The sequence below is a fragment of the Anastrepha ludens genome, chromosome 5 (genome assembly GCF_028408465.1).
Source record: "Anastrepha ludens isolate Willacy chromosome 5, idAnaLude1.1, whole genome shotgun sequence".
Lineage (NCBI taxonomy): Eukaryota > Metazoa > Arthropoda > Insecta > Diptera > Tephritidae > Anastrepha > Anastrepha ludens.
The window spans coordinates 125,889,159-125,913,289 of record NC_071501.1 but is presented as its reverse complement, the minus strand read 5'-3'; positions in this window follow the sequence as shown (position 1 = coordinate 125,913,289).

The following is a 24,131-nucleotide window of genomic DNA, read 5'->3' as shown; positions in this document are numbered from 1 at the left end:
ATTAACTCGTTACGATGGCTATCATTTTACGCGTAGACAACAACAAAGTCTACCCATAAACGAATATCGTCGTTTGGCATCTAAGGAGACAAAATTAATAGATTGAGATCATCATCTGAGGAAATCAGTTCATCGCTCCGAGTGCAAAAGTACGAATACTGGTATGTGAACCCACCATAAACGAAGCTCATTATGAGTATTAAGCAAAAGTGATAATGCTAATGATACGAAAAATAAAAGCAAGCGGACCGGGACAAAACTCAGAAAAAAAATAGAAAAATGTGTCTTTTTCTAGTTTTTATGAGTATGAAAAAATAAATCCTATAACGACAGTAGAGCAGAAGCTAGGACCAAAATGCGCACTTATGTGGGCAGAAGAAATTGAAACAGCAGCCGTGGCAGCAACAGTAACTGCAACTTAACGTGGTATCTACACCCACATCACCTATATGTGGCAATACAAGATTGCGCGATAAATATTCGCTGATCACGTATCTGATCCTTTTTTCTCCCAATGCATTGAACGCCTTGCTTGCGCCTGCATGAGGCTGAAGAAGCCAGTGATCATTTAGGTTTAACGAAGGCAAAATGTATTTACGGTTGGACACGCGCAAGCCACGATCAACACGATATAAATATGTGTAAACATACTCACATAATGTATATACATACACACATACTTGCATTTGGAAATATATGTATAAGTATATTAATACGCGTACAATCGAGAATTAAAACAAGTTGAAAGGATGACGTTTTTATCGCTAACGTCAGTACATACATACATACATGAATACATAAATATGTGTGTAAGTATGTTAATATGGCAAGTGCTTCCAATATTTTAGTCAAATTGTGGAGCTTTGCTCCTCTTTCCTGAAATTGGCCTTAGCTTACCTAAATCCCACTAAATGCGTAAAGACAAGTAATCTCCCAGCTTCCGATTTGATAACAGATACCACATCAGTTACGTTTTTCGACCTATTTCGCCAATTTTTAACATAAACTTACGTTACATTAAACTGGAGTTTGAGGGTCGTGCCAGGGTAATCTTTCCAAATAGGCCAGATTAGAACGAGGGGAAAATCTGCACGGAAGCTAGTATCTCTGCCTTGAGTGCCTTCCAAGATGGAATCGGAAGTTGGAGCAGGGGTTTTCTAAAAATCAGCCAATTTATCTATATCCTTAAAAGTGCCGAATACTGCTAGGGTTTCTCAGGCAGACGTTTTTGCGATCCTGTAGGTATGCAAAATGCTTAGGGAACGTGGAAGGATGGGATATAATATAATCTGGATCTAAGTATCGCAAAGGAGCCTGAACTTCTTGCTATTCGTATTTCGCTGCAAAGTACTTCACAAGCCTTGAAATGTTCTGACTTCTGACCGCGCGTAGCTGTTTAACTTTTATTCTGTATCCAAATAAGCCAATTTTTTTCTGGTTGATATTAACATGCGAGTATTTGTATTTTAACAAAAAGTTGTCCTCAATAAGATGGAAATTGTATATTAAAACATTCCATATTCGTCACTCAGTTTAAGAGTAATTTACAATCTAATTCGTGTATTTTATTTTAAATGATGCAGTTAATTAAATAAAAGAATTCGTACCTAGTTAATTACCGCCTGTGTATACGTTGCATTTACATTCACATTGACACATCACAGCACAATTTTGCTGATTAAAATGCATACATACGTTTATGATTGCATGTGTATGTGTGCACATACTCGAAACAGGGTGTATGATTAGAAGGCCTAAGCGTTTAAAATTCTCAATTACATATTTCACTTAGTATAATACATACATACATACATACATGTGTGTGTAAAACATACCAATAATAAATAGACAGACTACAGCGTAGCTGACCTGCTTGATTTGAGTTAATTTTTAATTATAGTATAAGTACACTAAATTCATTACAGGGTAGTTCAAGTGCAATCATTCATATACTTTAAATCTTTTTTATCATTCAAAATTAGCAATTCATGACTTTAAATTCTATTCATCCTAGCTGAAGTCACTGGTATATGAACTCCCCAGAATCCACAGTTCTCCATAACATTTTTTTGTTTTTCATTTTATGATATAAAATTAATTCACTAATTGATCATCCGGCCTATGTTTTAATACAGATAGATCTGAAGTAAAATGAAAATTGTTTATGGAATTTGATAGTCACTTCTAGATGTAAAATCTTGGATGTATTCGCAACACGCCGAGTTCAATATGTACTCTCAAACAAATACCTTCGCACCAGCACTTATAATAACCAGTCAACTCTGAGTATGAAAACCCTCCAACTCTCCAGATTTGAATAGAAATGAGAGAAAGGCAATCAGTGCATATGGTTGACAGATGACCTAATGCTGTTGGTATACATTTTTTTGTGGTATATTTTGTCTGATTATTGGGTAAATCGCCAATACAATTTCACGGTTTTAACCATCTGAATGAAGAACTTTTTATTGCGAAATTGGTTAGATCGGATTTTAAGACGGCGATTTTCTAGCGTGTGAGAAGACATCCTTCATTAAGAAGGGATCCTTGCTCGAACTTTTTAGCTACATGTCAGAACAACGTCTTTTGATAATATATATATATATATAAGAAAAAGAGAAATGCGATATAAATATTTAATTATTACGCAATTTCTTGTGTGTGCAAGTAACACTTTTCTGATCTGGGTTCTGGTATATAGGAATTTAGAGGAAATGAAATTGGGGATGAGCTTGCCAGGAAAGGGACCGAATTGGGACCTGCTGCCCGGTTATCGACATCCTCCTGACTGTTAAAGGGAAATTTCAGAATTTGTTTCTCAGGAAAATGTAGAAAAGATGGAGCTCCATTTCTTCATGTGCTATTTCGAAAACCCTTTGGCCCCAGTACAATAGATGAAGGACTCAAAAAGTCCTTTGGACTCCACGCCATTCAATTTCCAAACACGTAGCTGTGTTTACCGATCACTGGAGGATCGGCACACACGTGGAAAAGCTAGGTTTACCATTTAACATTACAGAAGCTGTGGGGACCTTTTAGAAAAGGAATATGTTGAGCACTTTCTCTGTAAATGTCACTGGGTACTTCTTTCTTCGACAGTCTGGGGTAGTGCGCCAACCTTAATTCCAATCTTCTTCATTACATCAACAGCTCTGGCTGGCTGTAGATATCTGCGCGTTGGAGGTCAAAATAGTATCAAAATGGCGCTTTAGTGCTACTTGGGGAGTCCCGTAATGTTGCTTCAACCATTTCACCTACCTACCTACTAATTTAACTTGTTATTTATATGCAAACATATGAAAGGTGCACAAAACAAGAAATATTGCGTGTTTCTCTATATGATTTTTCTTCATGTGATTAGCAGTGTCAAATAGATGCGTATTAGGTTTAGTTAAGTTGTTACCTGTGGAATATAGTGAGGCTCATAGCCCATTGTTTTGTCCATCGTTTAGCATTGAGAGTCGGCCACAATTGTCGGGCATTTCAGCAGGTGCTTTCATTACGATACCTTTCATTCGCTGCTCTTACAATTTCCATAAAGATAAGTAGCTTACGTGTTAGGATATTACAATATCATTGTTAGTTACCCTCAATCATAATGGCCAGAAACCCATGTTACCCTTAGATGAAATGCATCAGCCTTCTCGTTGAGGGATGTGCGTCACTGCGTGCCCACCTTGGCCGTTGTCGACTAATTTGTGAGGGATTTTATCGCCGCCTGGCTATTAGTGAAAATGTAGGTATCATCTCCAGGCATAGCGTCACTGTTTACCAGTATCACGGTTTTTATTATTCCTATCAATTCAGCTTGAAGGGCACTGGAGAAGTCGGAAAGCCGAAACCTAAACGGGTTCTCCAGATGTTTAGAATATACACCTCTGCCCACCCTGCGCTCGAGCTTTGAACCATCTGGTATACATTTATGAGCTCGCACTGTCTTTCATTGTCCCGTTCCTACTCTTTCCTACCACTTAGGGTAGGGGTGCCATAAATGTTGGAATTCCAAGTGTAGGCGGGAATGTATAGTCCATCAGTCTGGGAAGCACCGAAATGCCAGCTAGGATTTTATCGTAACCGTAGTCCGTGTTGTTGTTGTTGAGGAGGATATAAATCCGGGACGTTCCGGTAACGTAAAATCGACAGCCGTGGAAACGATTTGTCAACAGATGACAAGTATTGCTACAAGAATACCCAGATTTTACCCACATAATTGAACATAACGGCTACCAGGTAGTGCTCAATCCATTATGAGTCCAAAGATGGATAACTATTTGTTTAAAATACCTGATTAAGTTCGAAAAGGTTGTGGAAAGTTAGTAAAACGATTACGTGCAATGCGGCTAACTACCATTTCTTCAAAATATTTCAGCTCAGTTTCTCAGAAACTTCAGGTTCCTTAACTTAATTGGAAAGGGAAATGGTGGGATTGGTGGGAAAATGACTGAAATTACAAGCAGCGCGTGCTTCAATTGATTATTTCTCAAGCCGGTTGAGAATTACAAAAGTGTAAGCTAAACGAATGAAATAATGAATTCAATTTTAATTAAATATATTACCTAATTTTCCACTTACAGCGGGTCCGCATTGAGACATCATTTCTTCTCCCATTGCTCTGCTTTCCATTAGAATTGCGAATTTCGTAAACTGCCCTCGTATACTCATTTGCACTTAGCAGAGACATTAGTTGCAATTCACGCGTTCGTTGTTCGAAATCCCCAGACGCAAGCACACATTCTGTACAACGGACAGCAGCTTATGCGCCTATGAATATGTATAAGTACGCCGTTTGTAATAAATATTGGCATTAGAAAAATGGTGAGATGTTTTTGCAATTGATTTGCACTAAAGCGGGCTTTCGCAAGCCTTCTCACGACGGCAGGTCTGCAAATGCACGTACATAGCTATGTTCTCACAAGCCTGGCGAGATGCCTGTGCTTATGTGTATATGCGTATGTATGTCCATATGAATTTGTACATTTGCGGCGGTTGGGTAGCAAGTGGCCATTTTAAGTGTTGTCCTCTTTGCATTTTATTTGCTTTAATACATATTATATGAACATCCATACACATACAATCGTACACACGCGAATGCATATGCATGCATGAATATCTGCATTTATGTACATATTTTGTACGAATGTGTGTTTGTATGCATACGAACGTACATAAGTGCACGTCTGGGACAACCAATCAATCAAGTTTTTTATGCAACAACAAGAGCAGCACCAACGGTAGCAATCCAACAGAAGCAGCAACATCATATGCAGAAAGCAGGACGTGATATTTGTATGTTTATCGATTTGTAGCTTTGACTTTGTAATGCTGAGGCTTGACAATGCAATGCGATGCGAGACGAGTAGCAGCGATGCAAAGAATCAGACAGATAAGCAGAGTCGAAAAAATTTACATTGCAAGGTGCAAGATGAGCAAATGTTGCGGAGAACACGGCAATCCAATGACAGCGAAAATGATGTCTGTGGCGGCCATTGGACGCCGTCTATCCTGCCGTTGCTGTTGCTATTGCTGTCGCCGTCGCCATCACCATTCTCATCATCGCCATCGCTGCCGTCAGCTTCCCATCACTGCCGCACCGCAGTGGCAATGGTGCCGCCATCTGCATTTACCATTTGACGTGCTGCCACATTATCGAAAACTTTTATCTTCGTGGTTTTTCTACGTCTAAAGTTATTGTGAAAGTGTTTTTTATTAATTAATGCTAACATGAATAAATTGCATACATATATTATACTAGCAAACCCGGCCCCCTTCGCTGGGCACACTAAAATACAGTGCTACATTTTCGTTTAAACGCATTGCATTTTTTTGTTTACTTTAGAACTGTTTTAAGATTACAACAATAACAACAACAAATATTCTTCCAAACTATTCGTTAAGGTAACAGTAAACCATCGTTGCATTTGTTTCTTATCTATTGCTTTTTGTTGTAAAATAACGGGTCTCTATTTAAAATTGTGCTTAAAAATGCTACATATTCATATAAACGCATAGTTTGTTAAAGAGTGCAGTAGTGAAGTTAAAAGTGATTAACTTGTGAATATTGTTTGCAACTGAATATTTTGGTAAATTCTTACAATTTTTTTACACATTCATTCAAATTTCTTAGTTAAATTAAATTTTTTAATCTAATTTCTTCAGATTTTCTAAAGTGCCTAGGGCAAAATACTTAAATGATGAGGAACGGGTATTGGTCAGTGTTTACCATGAGGAGGGCTATTCCAATCGTGAAATTGGACGAAAAATTGGAAGATCGGAAGCAGTTGTGCGTGCTTTCTTAAAGAAAGCAGACAATTATGGAATAAAGAAAGCAACAAAAGGCAACACAAAATTGTCACAGCGTGACAAAAACAAAATAAAGTATGAGGCTACGAAAAATTTTTTGAATTGCACACAAATAAAAAATAAATTGGGTCTTCCTGTAACGGCAAAACACATTTCGCACATTTTACGAAGTGATGAAAATATAAAATGGAAAAAACCAAAGTCTAAGCCAATGTTAAAGGAACATCATAAAAAAGCTCGTTTGGAATTTGCCCGTAAACATATTCATTGGACTACGGAATGGAGGAAAGTTGTGTTTTCGGACGAGAAGAAGTTCAATTTAGATGGCCCTGACTGGCAAGGCTCAACTGTGCTTTGTGCCGTCAAAAATGAACTTAAAAACGTACACCGATATGTTAGAAGATGCCCTCATCACATTTTTAGATGAAAAAATGGACGAAGACAGCATTTTTCCTCATGGTAAACACTGACCAATACCCGTTCCTCATCACTTAAGTATTTTGCCCTAGGCATTTTAGAAAATCTGAAGAAATTAGATTAAAAAATTTAATTTAATTAAGAAATTTGAGTGAATGTGTAAAAAAATTGTAAGAATTTACCAAAATATTCAGTTGCAAACAATATTCACAAGTTAATCACTTTTAACTTCACTACTGCACTCTTTAACAAACTATGCGTTTATATGAATATGTAGCATTTTTAAGCACAATTTTAAATAGAGACCCGTTATTTTACAACAAAAAGCAATAAATAAGAAACAAATGCAACGATGGTTTACTGTTACCTTAACCAATAGTTTGGAAGAATATTTGTTGTTGTTATTGTTGTAATCTTAAAACAGTTCTAAAGTAAACAAAAAAAAATGCAATGCGTTTAAACGAAAATGTAGCACTGTAGAATAGATATGGTTTAGAACAGAAAATATATGATTTTCATATTATTTATTTCTTTATTCTTTATTCAAGCGCTTTGGGATAAACAATATTTTTTGTTTTTCTATTTGTTTTTGAGTAAATATAAAATATAAATTGAAAATCAGGAAAAAAGAAGATTGTTTTTAAATTTCAAATCAACGCATATGAATAAACAATCGTCTTTTTTCCTGATCATCCATGAATTTTTCGTTTAAATTTATATGTTTTATTAAGCATTGGAGCTTTTTTAACCATTATCCATTTATATTTTTCAAAAAAAAAAACGAAAAAAAATTTTTTTTCCACGAACACATAATTTCATTCGGATTTCACATTAAATTCTCAAATTTCGTAAGAAATTATTCACTGTTCCAAAATCCCCTCCAAAAAAAGGCACAAACAATTTTTACATGTTGCACTTACGTTTTTTCCTTATGGCATCCAAATCAGAAAGAAATATTGACACATTGTAACTCACACTGTCAATTTGACAGTTCAGTTCCGCCCCAAGCGTTAAAAAAGTAAACGACATTATGGCTGGTTCAAAAGAACGCTGTACCCGTTGCCAGTGCTCCGAATTACAACCAAACTTTACGAAACCCATTTTCAATACTTACTTAACAATGTGTGTAAGTTTGGTTTAATTCGGTGCAAAGACACGGCGAGTCTACGTGTTGGCATATATTTCGAGACCCTAGTCATCAATAGGTATGAAAATTACCCCATATTAAAGCACTTATCAACAGCTTTCATTTGATACCCATATAGTACATACACAACCAAAGGTTACCCGGGTCCACATTTTGACCTATATCTCGAGACCCTTTCTACCAATAGGTATTCAAACTATACGGAAATCATCTTCAATACCTACTTAACAATGTGTGTAAGTTTGGTTTAATTCGGTTCAAAGACACGGCAGGTCCACGTTTTGGCATATATTTCGAGACCCTAGTCATCAATAGGTATGAAAACTACCCCGTATTAAAGCACTTATCAACAGCTTTCATTTGATATCCATATTGTACAAACACATTCTAGGGTCCTCGTTTTGGTCTCTATCTCGAGACCCTAGTCACGGAGCGGATGGAAATACTCTGAACTAAAGCATTCACCAACAGCTTCCATTTGATACCCATATTGTACATACACAACCAAAGGTTACCCGGGTTCACGTTTTGACCTATATCTCGAGCCCTATTTCCAAAATAAAATATAATCCATGTTACTCGTGGATGATGTAGCTTTCGAATGGTGAAAGAATTTTTAAAATCGGTCCAGTAGTTTTTGAGCCTATTCATTACAAACAAACAAAGTTTTCCTCTTTATAATATTAGTATAGATTTATATTTTATTTATATGTAGGTATGTATAAATGCTTACGTACTCTTGCAAACATCCCTGGCCTAGCTTACCTCTATGTGGATAAAAGCAGATAGTTTTTCTTCAAATAACAAGTTTGATTTGAATTTTTATGTAAAATAATTTTTTCTTTCTACTCATGCATGCATACACATATGTTTGTGCATATGTATACGAGGGTCGCTTGAAAAGTACATACAAAGTCAGAGAGGTGGTACTACTGGCGCGTAAGGAGGTTATGTTTAGTTAGTAGCACCTCTTGGAAGAACATAAACCAAGTTGAAGGCAGCTTGGCCTATTTCTTTGTGTTTGTCATTCGTTTGAATCGAGGAAGTCGAGTGATTTTCAAAAAATGAACGAATAGGAATTTCGTGTGTGGAATTTCACGTCTCAGCAGTGGTTGTCGCATAGTTAATGGAAATAGTGTTTCAAATCGTTTCATATCTCCCTATTCTACAGACTTGGCTCTCTCGGACTGCTATTTGTCCCCAATTTGAAGAATCCTATTATTCGGATGGGATCAACAAAACACGAATATACTCTCTGCGGCTCAGTTCCTTTGAAGAGGGACTGCGGAAAGCGGAAGTCCTCTGAAGAATCGTTCTGGACCTCTGGCCAACCGGTGTCATCAACAGTTAGTGTAAGTGTGCCCACATCAGCTTGGTATAGCTACACATACGTAAATTTGTACCCACGTAAACGTAACAATTTTCAAATGCTGCATGGGTTGTGGGTGTTTCGACAGGCCAACGAGCGCTAAATACTCGTAGTCACTCTCATCGACGCGTTAATTAAAATTAAATGAATTTGTATTTTATCTTGTCTTTGATCTTTCAATTCAATTATATTGAAATAAATTAAACGCGTTCAATTGAATAATTAGACCACATCTCTGCCGCCCCACAACCGCATCTATGGCCGAAAACCATCCGCTTGGACGCCTGCTGAAGCCGCTTCGAATCGATCGACGTTTATTGGCTTAGCTGTGTGTCGGGTTATCGATTTTATTTTCTGAAAAGGGGCATTTATTTTGAAATTTGTTGTTCAAGTATGCGAGGCTTAGTAAACTGAACAAATGTCGCCTAGCCCGTTTGTTGCGGTTGTCGCTGTTTGGCAATGCGTCAGCTGCATTATTATTGTGGGAATATTCGCTCACTATATTAAGTACTTTTTTATTGATTTCGATGACAAATTAACATTGTCTCGTACAAATCTTCATTGAAATGGAGTCGTCCTTATGCGAGCACATGTAACACACTTGTGTATGTATGTGTGCGTACGTATCTATTGCATATTATTCTACTTGCTCACGTACGGCACATACATACGCATACACACACACCCAAATACATACAGTGGAAGTATAAAGCGTGGGTGTTTAAGTAATTTAATTGAACTCTCATAGCTTGAAAGCCATTATCCAATATTAGACAATTGGAACCAATTCAAAACAGTTAACCATATGATGGCGCTTGAATAATTTGCGAGTAAATTATGTAAATGCGAAAAACAAAACGTAAAAACTACTTTTTTTTGATATTCTTGAATCATTTATAATATTCTTGAGCCAGTATTTCCTACTATCAAAAACAAATGCCAGGGAGAAGTAGAAAGTATATTTTGTTGCAACTTTTCACTTTGGGTAATTGCAAGTTTTATAATTTTGTTTATTTTATTTGCTTACCATAACAAATACGGCATACCATGACTGTTAGGTATTGAAGCTAATACTTTCTAACCTGTTATATTCACTTATTACATTCAATAGACTCCTCTCCTCTGGCCCTACAACACTATATGCGAAACATCACTTTTACGCGTAGCTGCGAACTAATTCAATGCCTAGCGTCGCGTCTATTTGCCAATGGTCATAATATACATACGAATGTTAGCGCTTAGCAAGAAATTAAAAAAATATATATGTATATAAAATTTTTTTTTCCAAAAAACATTTTCTACAGTTTTTTTTATCCTAACAAATTATATACATAAAATGAAGAAGAATTTTTTAACTTAAAAATATAGTTATTTTCCCAAAAATTATTTTAAAGTTATTTCATCCTAAAAAATAACAAAAGAGAGAAATGCAACAATTTTAAAATATTGTTTTTCAACGTCGAATAAATGTCAAAATGATAAAATTTTTTATACATTTTTTTCAGTTTACTTTTTATTATACTCAAACCTGCAAATGAACCAATTTTTAGAAGAATCGACCACAATACCCTAAATGCTTGGATCACTTGACCTGGAGTCGCTTTTGTAATGCATAAAGTGATGTTTGATGTTTCGTTGGCACAAACATTTTGAGGAAAACAGGGTGCCAGCTTATTTATCTCTATTCAGGTGACGGAATTTGTCTACCTTATAGACTCAAGGCAGGTTTATTTTACCAGTAACCTTCATCAGGCGATCAGAGGCATGGTCAATGATCCTTGGTGAATACGGAATACCGTTCTACCGATCTGCCGACATTATACCTGTCATTGCTACTAAGCATGAAAAAAGGCTGGAAGAGCACATAACCCCAGAAGCTTCACCACTTAGAGATGCCGTATACACAAGAATACTACGAAGAACCCAGCCTTGAGACTTAGTGCAAAATGCGTCATGGTTATATTGTAAAATTTTAACTGTTTGTATGTTATCAATTAATTATATCGAAAAATATTACTTGTTAGCTTTGCTAGCAGTTTCGTTTCAATAAAATAAAATAAAAAATAAAAAAGAAAGCGGGTCCGCAACCGTCTCCAACTACCGTTTTGTCATCTGTGCTAACACTAGCCTCGCCATTGTGCTCAGCAGCATGGTCACAGAGACCATACACCCTCTCTTCAGCTACAACTTACACAACTACACACTACTGCCCTGTTCTCGCAGAATATAATGTCGCTCATCGCCAACTGCATTGCCTAAAGCGTGTCCGTGCTACGTCCGTGTAAGCGCTTCTAGAAGGTAGAGAGTAGGAAGTAAGCGAAAGATACTGTATTCACGCATTCACACTGTCATGCCATTAGAGATAATCGCTTGCCTTTTATTAGGGAATTTGACTATAGTCACACCTCATAAACCAAATTTATAATCCTTAAGCGTTAAGCGTTAGAGGGATAACACTCTCTTTAGCGTTTATCCTCGATATCATGCCAGAGCCCAATGACTACTCGAATGCATTCATTTTATTTCTATTTATATTAGAAGCCTTCTGACTTAGCAAATTTTCCTCTTAGAAACGCGTAAAATAAATTAAAGTTCTAAACTTCAGTTATAAGAGCCTTGAATGAGTTTAATTTGCTTTCAAATCCTTCTGCTATTGAGTTTTATTAATCGCAGTCTAGAGTTAGAATTTTATTAAATGAACTGTATAGATATTTTGTAATTTTTTGTTTTTCTAACGAGTCTGTAAGAAATTTTAAATTTTCTATATTAAGCAAATAAATAAATCAGTAACACTGAGAAATTCTAATCTAAATTTTTATATTGCCAGAAATATGGAAATATCTCAAATAAAGAGCTTTCCAATAAGAGGTGTTCTTTTGATATTCAAAGCAAAATGCTATTTTTAATATAATGATCGGATGTTTATTTTATTATTAAGAAGAATATATGCCGTTAATAGTGGAAAATAACATCAGGCAAATGACCACCATGACCACGCTTACTGGACAATATCCTTTTCATGAAATTTTCCATAACCGAATTGCAAAGGGGCTGCCCTATGTCCTCGATAGCCTCACGAATTCCATTTTTGAGGCCTTGAATTGACCCTGGGCTGTTGGCGTAGACCTTCTCTTTCACGTGGCCCAAGGTGTTAAATCACAAGATCTCGGTGGCCAATTGTGATCACCTCTTCGATCTTCGAGAGATAACACGGTCCGGAAACTTCAATGGTTTCGTTGCTTGTGTGGCACGTAGCTCCGACTTGTTAAAAATAAACGTTGTCTAGATCAATACCATCCAATTGCGGCCATAAAAAATCGTTAATCATCTCTCGATAGCGCAATCCATTCTCCAATAATACCTGTTATTAGAAAACCCTTTATTTGCTGAATTTTCTAGTTCTATTTGCATCGGCTTATTATTTCATATTTTTTACTCTTAAGCATACTCTAAGTTCGCGTTTCACGTAAAATGGCTGCCAAAATCCATACAAATTGCACTGCCCTGTAATATGCGTGAAATTTCGTCTGTATCTCACGGCAGAATAGTACTCAGTACTCTTTGTCTATTTAATTTTCGCCCACTTACAGTTATTAGCTATGAATAGTACAAAGGGCATTTCCTACAAAAAGCCTCTTCTGCTCTGAAATTTTTTTCTAACCTTAGCCAAGAAACACAGGGTCCGTGCTGAATGAAATAGAATAAAGTATCAAATATGATAACTTCTTTTTTTGCTATGTTGTGTTTCGAATTCTTGAGCAATATTTTCATAGATATTTCATATGAGACTATACGTACAAGCTTTCCAGCCCAATTTAACTAATCATATATGTATGTACGTGTGTACGTATGATGATAATTCAGTCAATTCAGTCTGTATAACAGTTTAACTATTTGCTGTCTGTTGTTGGAAGCTCTGCCACTGCGATATCTCATAACCTCGGCCGCATAGTTAATTAAAACAATTATTGTAGGTACTAAGCTTAGTCAATTTTTTATCGATAGTTTAGTTTTAATTAAGTTTTCCTTAGCTCACTGACTACTGAGTGCATTGTGATAGCAGATATGTTTAACATTTTCAATTAATCGCTTTCAATATATTAAGGTAAATAAAAGTGCGTACTTTTGGACCCAGCTATGAATGTAAAGGAATGTGTGTTTGTTCATTTGTGTTCAAGGGAATATGCATAGGTGTGTGTGTGCACCAGCTTAAATTAGATTTTATTTTCCTGAATTTTGACAATTCTAATTTCATAAAACATTATTTGTGCTAGTCGGCTACATTATTTAATTAACAACAGAATGTTTTAGAAGAAAATTGTTTATGTCTTTGAATGTAAAGCGAAGTAGAGTTTTTCCCAAAGCGGATGCTTACAAACGGGTGTATGTACATAAAGGTATATTATATCTGCAGATATAACCACGTTTGTGTGTGCTTATGTTTCTGTGGAGTGAGGGATTTTAAACATCAAATAAATTTCGTAAGCTGCACTCAAAAACTATTGCATTTGAATAATCGCCATTGAAATCGCCAACTTGTCTCCACTCTGACTGAGAACTAACTCTGATTGCACCACATACATATAATATTATATATACATATATATGTATTTTATATACAAGAGTTTGTTGTTGCATGTGTGACAATAGGGCGCATATGGGCAAGCAATAAAAAAGCTTCAATTATCCTGCATTTATATGAGTAAATTTATGTTTTACGACTACTCGCTCGATATTAATTAAATATTAGCCATCTTTTACATCTTTTTAATGTCAAGTTGTTATTGAATTTGTTATTGGAAATGACAATTCTTAATTATCTACGAGTAAAAGTTTATTGCAGCGAGTCTGTTTCTTTTATATATCAATCCAAAATTGATATTTTCCTCGATAATAAATTGTAAATGGCTGATGTAAAGTAGCTGCATGCATTTGCGCTCGTACTTATGACGCATGTTTATATATATAAGTAAATATAAATATATATGTATATCAGAGCGACTTCGGACCTGGTAAGTCCACCATAGACCAGATTTTCACAATATGCCAAATCCTGGAGAAGCCCCACGAAAAGCAATTTGACACACGCCATATTTTCATTGATCTTAAAACCGTCTTTGTTAGCACAGATAGAAGTTTACTCTATGCCATTGTGTCTGGGTCTGGTATCCCCGCAAAACTAATACGACAGTGTAAAATGACGCTCAGCGCTCAGCAAGCGCTCTACCTTGGGACTAGTATAAATAACAAAAATGACGTCAGCCGGAGATCATGCGGTGAATAACTCTTGCCAACTGGTGTTACTTTGGCTCAGTGGGCAATTGAGAAGTAGAGCTCTCTCCCCAAGTACCAAACTGACACTTTACAAAACGCTCTTCATTCACGTCCCGGTGAAAAGTTTTGGGAGCTTTCGGGAGAAAAATTCTCCCATAAAATCTTTGGCCCCCTCCGCGTTGGAGAGAAGTATCTTGTACGGTGGAACAGCGAGCTGTATGAGCTACATAGAGACATCGACATAGTAAATCGTGTAAAAATACAGTGGCTACGCTGGCTAGGCCATGTTATCCATATGAACGGAAGTGAATCTACTACTCTATAAAGTAAGACGTGGAAGGGGACGACCACATCTTCGTTGGAAGGATCAAGTGCTGCAGGACTTATCAGTGCTCGAGATTTCTAACTGGCACCAGTGAGCGCAGGGCAGAAACAGCTTTCACGCTATTTTGGATTCGGCCAAAAGCAGCACACGGTTGTAGCGCCACATACATAAGTAACTAAGTATATAATTGTTCCTTTGTTGGGTATTAGGCTGTTTTTGTTTTAGCATTTAATTGGCAAATATTTTTAAAATTAAAATCTTATCTCATTTGAACTGACGCGTTTTGGATAGAAAACTATTTTAATTGGTGAGATTTCGTGTGAATTGCATTTTTCTTATTTCTTAGTCCAAGTGCAATGTTTTCAAGCTGGTAACTTCGAGGATCGTTTGAAATGTCCGTTCAAAAATAAAAACTACTTAATTTGTTTGGTAAACCTTTTTTATTTTTCGACATAGTCTCCTTTAGACTTATACACTTCGTCCAACGCTGGTCTAGTTTGTTGATCCTTCCGAATAATAGGACTTGCCCAAGTTTGAAAAATAGCCATTCATTTCTTCCATCACCTCCTCGCTTAAATAAAATATTTTTCTCGCCAGCGATTTCTTCAAATTATGGACAAAGAGTAGTCCGAGGGATCCGAGGGAGCTAAGTCTGTAGAATAGGGAGATGTGAAACGAGTTGGAACCCTATTTCCAATCATTTTTGCTACTCTTGAAAGATGTATCTTGAACGAGTTCTAACTTGAGCGACCGCTGTTCGAAAACATTGGCATGCCAAGCTGCAAATTCATGATGTACATGAGTGCACGGAGGCGGTCGTGTGCGTAATTCTCGTTATTGGCGAAGTGTTTGTTTAAGATACTGTCCGATCAGAATCCATGCATAATTAACTAGAACCATCTCAGCTTCTACGACTGAGATTCAGCAGCCTCGGTTCTCAATTGTCAACTTCGCCAAAGAAACTATCAGGTTTAGATATCTGATGCGTTGGAACTTTTCTTAATAGTAAGCGGTTGAGACCCACAATCCGTAATCGCCATCGCTCGCATATCTCGCTTGACTTTAGCTTATTCCAATCTTCACAGACAATTAATTTTGAATTTCTATAATTGCCAACCGCACAAAATCATAAGAAACATATATGAATTGCAAAAACTATTATCTTTATGTGAAACCAATAATTTGAAACCAATAATAACGGAAAAGCATCTTCGGAGCATTGCTTGGGTCTTCGCAATGTTATTTTATGGAGAAAAACTGGTTTGTAGTTTGATACTCCATAAAAACGAAGTACGTATCTGAGTAAGCGCACCAACATTTTGCAATATACAAATACGAGTTGCTCAAAAAATTACTTCAGCCAAGTGTCATTCCATCACTCACTTAAAATATTCATTCACTAATTGCTTAAATCAATCGTCCCTTTGATTCCACTTTCGTACATACGCAAGAACAAGTTTATACGGAACCGTACGTAGCCGTGAGTGTACGCGATACATACATACATATGGATGTAATCGCTTGTAAGTAGGTGCTCAAATATATAGGAACTTGTGGAAGGAGCAAGCCAATAAATATTGCAAAGTTTGTAAAGGGGGGCGAAAGAAAGCGGTAACGGCACAAAGAGTTGGTAAGAAAGCTAATATAGGTAGGTATATACACATGTATGTGTATGTGCAAAAACATACATTTGCAGTTAGCATCACCAGATATTGACAGTACAATTAAAAAGTTAATATATGTTAAACAATGGGAAGAGCTACTCAACGCCAGGGAAACTGGGAGACTTTTACAAATTTGGGATTTTAACTAAGTTATGACAAATCAATGGGCATCCCAATCGACGAAAGAATATAAGGAGCCTATAGAGCATCTACTCACTTTCTAACTATTCAAATCAAATCTGCTTAATAAACCGTGCAAAATTACGATGTATAAAAATGTAGTCCGACCAGTTTTGTGTTACGGACCAGAATTGTGGGCATCAAGTGAAAAGAAGAAAGCCAAACTCCAAATAAATATGAAAGAAAAGTTTTGAGAAAAATCTTCAGAGCAGTCAAACATAACAACGTTGAATGGCGCATAAGATGGAACCATGCACGAACCAACTAATGAAACTATAGAATGTTGTGAGCTTTATCAAATCCCTATGAATCAGGTGGCTAGATCATATCACGAGAACATTTACGACGAAAGAAAAAGGTAGACCAAAGTCAAGATGGATTGACGAACTGTGGGATGGTTGACCAAACTCAAAGTAAACAATTGCAAGGTTCAACTAAAGATCGTGTCAAATGGAGGCATTTTGTTCAGCAAGCATACATATGTAAGTATATTCTGGACATATTGTGCCCCACTTATAACGACATACATATATATGTATTGTAATATATACTTACATATGCACTATTAATGCAAATTCGTAATTATCCCTTGCGCACTTCCGTCCACCCTTCAGTGAACATAACATGCTAAAAATCCGTTTTCGATTATTGATTCATTGAAGCAATACTGAGGTGATAAGATTACTTTCAGAACTGGGACTGCACACTGATCTCCAAGGTCGAGGAATTATGCGTCAAAAGACGCACCTCGACATATCGATTTTCATAATAGGTTTGAATAATTTTGACGCGTTGTTCTATCGTATAAAATTGTACACCTGTCTACATAGCAAATGCCAAAGATGACCCGTCTATGAATTATTCACTTGTAATATCTAGGCGTCACTTTCTGAATTGTTAACACTAAAAGCCTTAAGTAAGACATACTTACCGTGTACACTCATACGTTGTCGGGTCATATATTCGCATACATTTGCATGGCATAAGTCGATTTAAAGGTAATATTATATTACACTTAAAATTGTGTGCTGCTATGAACCCAGTAGAGTATCGAATGCAACCAGGTTTAAAAAAGCATTTTTAGTTGCAGCTCGCTGCTATTCTTACTATTCACGTTGCCAACTAATTAGACTTCCTAAACTTGCGGACAGAAGATCCGTTTTAGTTTGCTCATTTTTCAGTAACATCATAACTGGCTCTATTGACTGTCCTTTTTCAGAAAAGATTGCTTTTAATATTCTCTCTCGAATTCCTCAAAATTCGGTATTCTCTAAAATTGCTTTTTCTAGAAGCACTTATGGTGTAAACGCTCCCATACCTAGAATCTGTGCCGAACTAAACTTAGTGTTCAAAGTTTTAATTTAAGCTGACCACTTAACGATTTTTTTTAGTTTTCCATAGAAGCAAAGAAATATAGTCTAGGAATATGAAAAATATCTGCACTTAAATAGCATTTTTGAGTATAGAATAAATTTGTAGTGAAGTACTTATTAAGAGTCTAAGTGAAAGGTGTCAGAAAAGCCTTTTATTATAAAATTATTTAAGGAAATAGGAGATTTCGTTGCTAAAAATACAAAATGGAATTAACAAAATCAAACGCTAGTTTTACATTATTTTGTGCAAATATGTAAGTAAAAAACTTGTAACATCTAAAGGGTGTTTTTTAAGAGCTGGATGATTTAAAATGATAAGTCAAGAAAGGAATATTGTAGGAATGATTTTTTTTTTGTTACTTGATTTTTTTTTTGTTTTCTACCCGATGTAGATGGTTTCGATAAATTTTTAAACACTTTTCCAATAAATAGATGATTTCATGACATTTATTTTTTAATATAATATCCGGCATATGTCCCCCACGGCTACGTGGTCAATTCGATCATTCCAATTTTTGACCACTTTTCCCAATAAATCTAAATGAACCCAATAAGCAAAAATGCGACTCAAACAATGGCCATTTGGCTTCAATTCTTGCTCGACCTGTACTTTATAGGCAAGTAAGCCAATATCCTTCCGTAAAATGTTCCCTGTAGTCGAAGGACAAAGACCAAAAAGCTGAGTAGGGCGACCAATCGCAATTTCAGCGTCTTCTTCAACACTTCGCACAATGAACTTCGTGAACTTAGCGAACGGATTTGTTGAATTCAAAGTAAATTTCTACAATTTGGAATCATTGTTCTACGATTCATGATGACTTGCCCATCCTTACTGAATAGAAATGTCTACACAGTTCGCCATTCTCAGCTGTAAAACTATAGTTAACGATGTCTATAGTTCTCATGTAGTTAAAAAAAGCCCACAAAACAAAAATGCGTGGATCTTAGATTTTTCATATATTTATATGTATGTATATTCTACTTCGTCTATGACGAAACTCAAGACAAGTTGAAAAAAAATCTTATATATAAAATGAAGTCAACTTTTTGTGTGTGTTCGCTAACCGGCCGTGTCTTTGCACCGAATTAAACCAAACTTACACACATTGTTAAGAAGGTATTGAAGATGGTTTCCGTATAGTTTGGATACCTATTGGTAGATAGGGTCTCGAGATATAGGTCAAAACGTGGACCCGGGTAACCTTCGGATGTGTATGTACAATATGGGTATCAAATGGAAGCTGTTGGTGAATGCTTTAGTTCAGAGTATTTCCATCCGCTCCGTGACTAGGGTCTCGAGATAGAGACCAAAACGTGGACCCTAGAATGTGTTTGTACAATATGGATATCAAATGAAAGCTGTTGATAAGTGCTTTAATACGGGGTAATTTTCATACCTATTGATGACTAGGGTCTCGAAATATATGCCAAAACGTGGACCCGCCGTGTCTTTGAACCGAATTAAACCAAACTTACACACATTGTTAAGTAGGTATTGAAGATGATTTCCGTATAGTTTGAATACCTATTGGTAGATAGGGTCTCGAGATATAGGTCAAAACGTGGAGCCGGGTAACCTTCGGATGTGTATGTACAATATGGGTATCAAATGGAAGCTGTTGGTGAATGCTTTAGTTCAGAGTATTTCCATCCGCTCCGTGACTAGGGTCTCGAGATAGAGACCAAAACGTGGACCCTGGAATGTATTTGTACAATATGGATATCAAATGAAAGCTGTTGATAAGAGCTTTAATACGGGGTAATTTTCATACCTATTGATGACTAGGGTCTCGAAATATATGCCAAAACGTGGACCCGCCGTGTCTTTGAACCGAATTAAACCAAACTTACACACATTGTTAAGTAGGTATTGAAGATGATTTCCGTATAGTTTGAATACCTATTGGTAGATAGGGTCTCGAGATATAGGTCAAAACGTGGACCCGGGTAACCTTCGGACGTGTATGTACAATATGGGTATCAAATGAAAGCTGTTGGTGAATGCTTTAGTCTCGAGATATAGGTCAAAACGTGGACCCGGGTAACCTTTGGTTGTGTATGTACAATATGGGTATCAAATGAAAGCTGTTGATAAGTGCTTTAATACGGGGTAATTTTCATACCTATTGATGACTAGGGTCTCGAAATATATGCCAAATCGTGGACCCGCCGTGTCTTTGCACCGAATTAAACCAAACTTACGCACATTGTTAAGTAAGTATTGAAAATGGGTTTGGTAAAGTTTGGTTGTAATTCGGAGCACTGGCAACGGGTACAGCGTTCTTTTGAACCAGCCATAATGTCGTTTGCTTTTTTAACGCTTGGGGCGGAACTGAACTGTCAAATTGACAGTGTGAGTTTCAATGTGTCAATATTTCTTTCTGATTTGGATCCCTAAAGGAAAAAACGTTAGTGCAACATGTAAAAATTGTTTGTGAATTTTTTTGGAGGGGATTTTGGAACAGTGAATAATTTCTTACGAAATTTGAGAATTTAATGTGAAATCCGAATGAAAATATGTGTTCGTGGAAAAACAATTTTTTTCGTTTTTTTTTTTTTTGAAAAATATAAATGGATAATGGTTAAAAAAGCTCCAATGCTTAATAAAACATATAAATTGAAACGAAAAATTCATGGATGATCAGGAAAAAAGACGATTGTTTATTCATATGCGTTGATTTGAAATTTAAAAACAATCTTCTTTTTTCCTGATTTTCAATTTATATTTTATATTTACTCAAAAACAAATAGAAAAACAAAAAATATTGTTTATCCCAAAGCGCTTGAATAAAGAATAAAGAAATAAATAATATGAAAATCATATATTTTCTGTTCTAAACCATATCTATTCTATTTAAGTGTGCCCAGCGAAGGGGGCCGGGTGTGCTAGTACATACATATAGTACCTAGTAGAGCCCTTTTAGACCCATGGCTAAAGTCCTTGCGAAACTTTCGCAATTTTTGTACAATAATTAATAGCTTTTATGATCCTAAAACATAAGTAACCAATTAATTTGGTCCATCATAGGTCCCTAAAAACTTTCAAAGTCAATTAGAATTCACGGTCTTAATCAAAGCTCACCCAAAATTTCAGATTTTTCAATGAACAAATAAAAAAATTCTCTTTACAATCTAAACGAAATATTATCACAAATTAATAGTTAATTCTCGTCCCTTCCAACACTTAATTTGGTTTGGAGTTTGGAGTTTTTCACAGATTTAACAAGATTCCTATGAACACCGCTTCTTGGTGATCAAATAAGAGTTTGGTTCCTCTCTCGAAATGCTGAGTTTCCTGCTGCGCTTTGCTTTTAAAGCATCATTGTAGCGACCCCGTTCTTCAGCAATCAAATCTTTTAAGAAAGTTCCCATTAAGGACAACCATCGATTTCTGGTGTCCATATCAAACGGCGATTCAGAAAAGGCTGCCAAATCCTTCGATTTTAAGAATAATAGAAAAGGAAGACATTTTTTTCCATTAAATAATTTAGTGAAGTCTCTACCAACTATTTAACTCAAAGGAGACGAAAAGTTCGTGATTTAATTGAATACAAATGAAAAAGCTGCACCATTGGCAAGCGTGAAAGTGGAGTAAAAGTGCGGCGCCAGAGTGGAATGAAAATTTTCAACAACAATCAAGGACATTGGACGGGGACTCCCAGTTGTGGCCGAAAGCGAAAACATGACGTGCTAAGGAAACTTGTTGCGTTCAAGCAAAACTCACACACATACATACATACCTCCCTACCTACATACATACGTACATTTTTACAAATAATGCGCTGTTGACTAAAACTAACGCAAATACAAACATCTTCTATGTATGCATGGTATGTATACACACACATTAATCTACAATAAATGAGCAGACAAACACGTGGTCAGTTGGATGGGCGATTAAGCAAATGGGCGGTTGCGAGCAGACTCTTCACTGAGAAAGTGTAGATGAATTACAATTGTTGTTGCTGTTGTTGGTGTTGCTGCTGCAGTGCCAACACTCGACATCTAATGTGATGATTTCGTACATGGAGCGCATAAAAATGTGGAGTGAGCGCGGGAAAATGCGCGAAGAGGTGGTCGATAGTGGTGGTCAAGCTGGTAGATTGACCTATGAAAAAGATGTGCAAGGATGGTAGGATGATAAAGTTGGGGGCAGCGCAATAACCCACTTACCTCAAATGCCACTAAAGCCAAGAACATTGAACTTGCATCACTTAAACGAATAAATAGAGATACCCAGAAGTCTTTTTCCGCTTATTATTGCCGTCGTTTGTTGCACTCTTTTCCAGCTGTTTATTTGTTTTCTTGCGTTGCTTGTTTTGACGACCCCGAAATCGACATCGACTGTTGAAACAGACACCTAAACAAACAGTTATTTGCAATAGAAATGAAAGGATTGCGATGCTGCCGGCGGCTTTTAAAAATTAAAACCAAAGGGAAATTCAATTGTGGAGCTTTAAACCAACTTTGCTGTTCCTTTTAGTAAATTGAAAGTAGAATTTTACTAAAAATTCAGATATAGGAGAACAAATTAAATTGAAGGTATATGGATTCATATGAATGTAAGTGCCTATAATAAATTGAATAACATTTTTTTTTTAAAACACTGGAAAAATCTAATTTCACACAAAAACTTTATTTGAAGATATCAAAAAATCCGATACCAACAGAAAATAGTGCCTTCATCCTTCAAAAGGAATTAATCCCTACAAGAAGAGTAACACGAACCTCCGGGAGTGATTAGTTTTGGCCTGATTCTTTAAGAATTTTTGGCTGTTTCTTTTTTGTTTTGTCCAAAATCGACCGAACGAGCCCAGTAACAAGAAATCGCGGCTTATCGCCCAAATAGAAAAATGTTCATTAGGAGTAACATGTGGCTATCGCTATCTATGCGGAGACCATCCCGATTTCATGAACTCTTCTTCTTTTAAAAAAGGCGCCAATCGCTTCTTTCACCAGGTGAAATCAAGTCCTTCTTCACCTGATCTTTCCAACACAGAGGACGACTTTCTTTTTCTTTTCATCCATTCCGACGACATGAGCAAGCCAACGATGCAGCTGGATCTTAATTAGCTGTTTTATGTCATGTCGTTGTAGGGCTCATACGGCTCATTGTTCCATCGCCTACGATACTCGCCGTCGCCAACGTGCAAAGGTCCAAAAATGTTCCGCGGAATCTTTCTCTCAAACACTCCAAGTGTCGCTTCATCGGATGTTGTCATTGTCCACGCTTCTGCGCCATCCGTTAGGACGGGTTGACGAGAGCCTTACAGAGTGTTAGTTTTGTTCGTCGAGAGAGGACTTTCCTACTCAATTGCCTAATTAGTCCAAAGTAGCACTTTGTAGCAAGAGAGAGTCTTCGTTGGATTTCAAGGCCGACATTGTTGACCGAGTGTGAGTTCTTCTTTGTATTGTCTTTGAAAATATAAAGAGGTGTTTAGTGTTGATATTTTTTAAGTTGAAGGATCTTGCGTGTTGAGTATTTATTGAAAAACCAAAGTTGACTCTGTACTCATTATGGGAGTTTGTGTGAAATTGCACTGGTTTATCTCTTTCGCCATGAGGAAAGTCTTTCCAAGTTACCCACTCTTGTCACACTACCTCGCAACGGGGGGACTCGCAACGCATACGTATAAACCAGGAGCTTTACTATACAGATCAACCACCTATTGGCTGCAATACTACTGAACTTTCCGTAGCTTTAAAAAAGCATACAGCATTCAAGCAAAAATTCCGACGGAACTTAGATACCTGCAATAATACATTTTCCTATATTATCTGTTGTAGTTACGCATGTGTATGTGTGTGTATGTATATCATTTCTGCATGAAAATACTTTTTCGAATAAATTTTCAACGAGCTTTTCAAAAATCTGGTAATATTTTTCCATAATAATGGACTATTACCAAAAAAAAAAAACAAAAAACATAAAACTTACGCGTACTTTGCTAGAGGAATTTGAGTTAGCGGGTGTACCTGACGTTTGTTTGTATGCACCCACAGGCGCTCGAAAAGTGCAGGCACTTGCAACACCATAATCCACAACGTGGAAATGATACTTGCGCACTTGGATTTTGTTTTT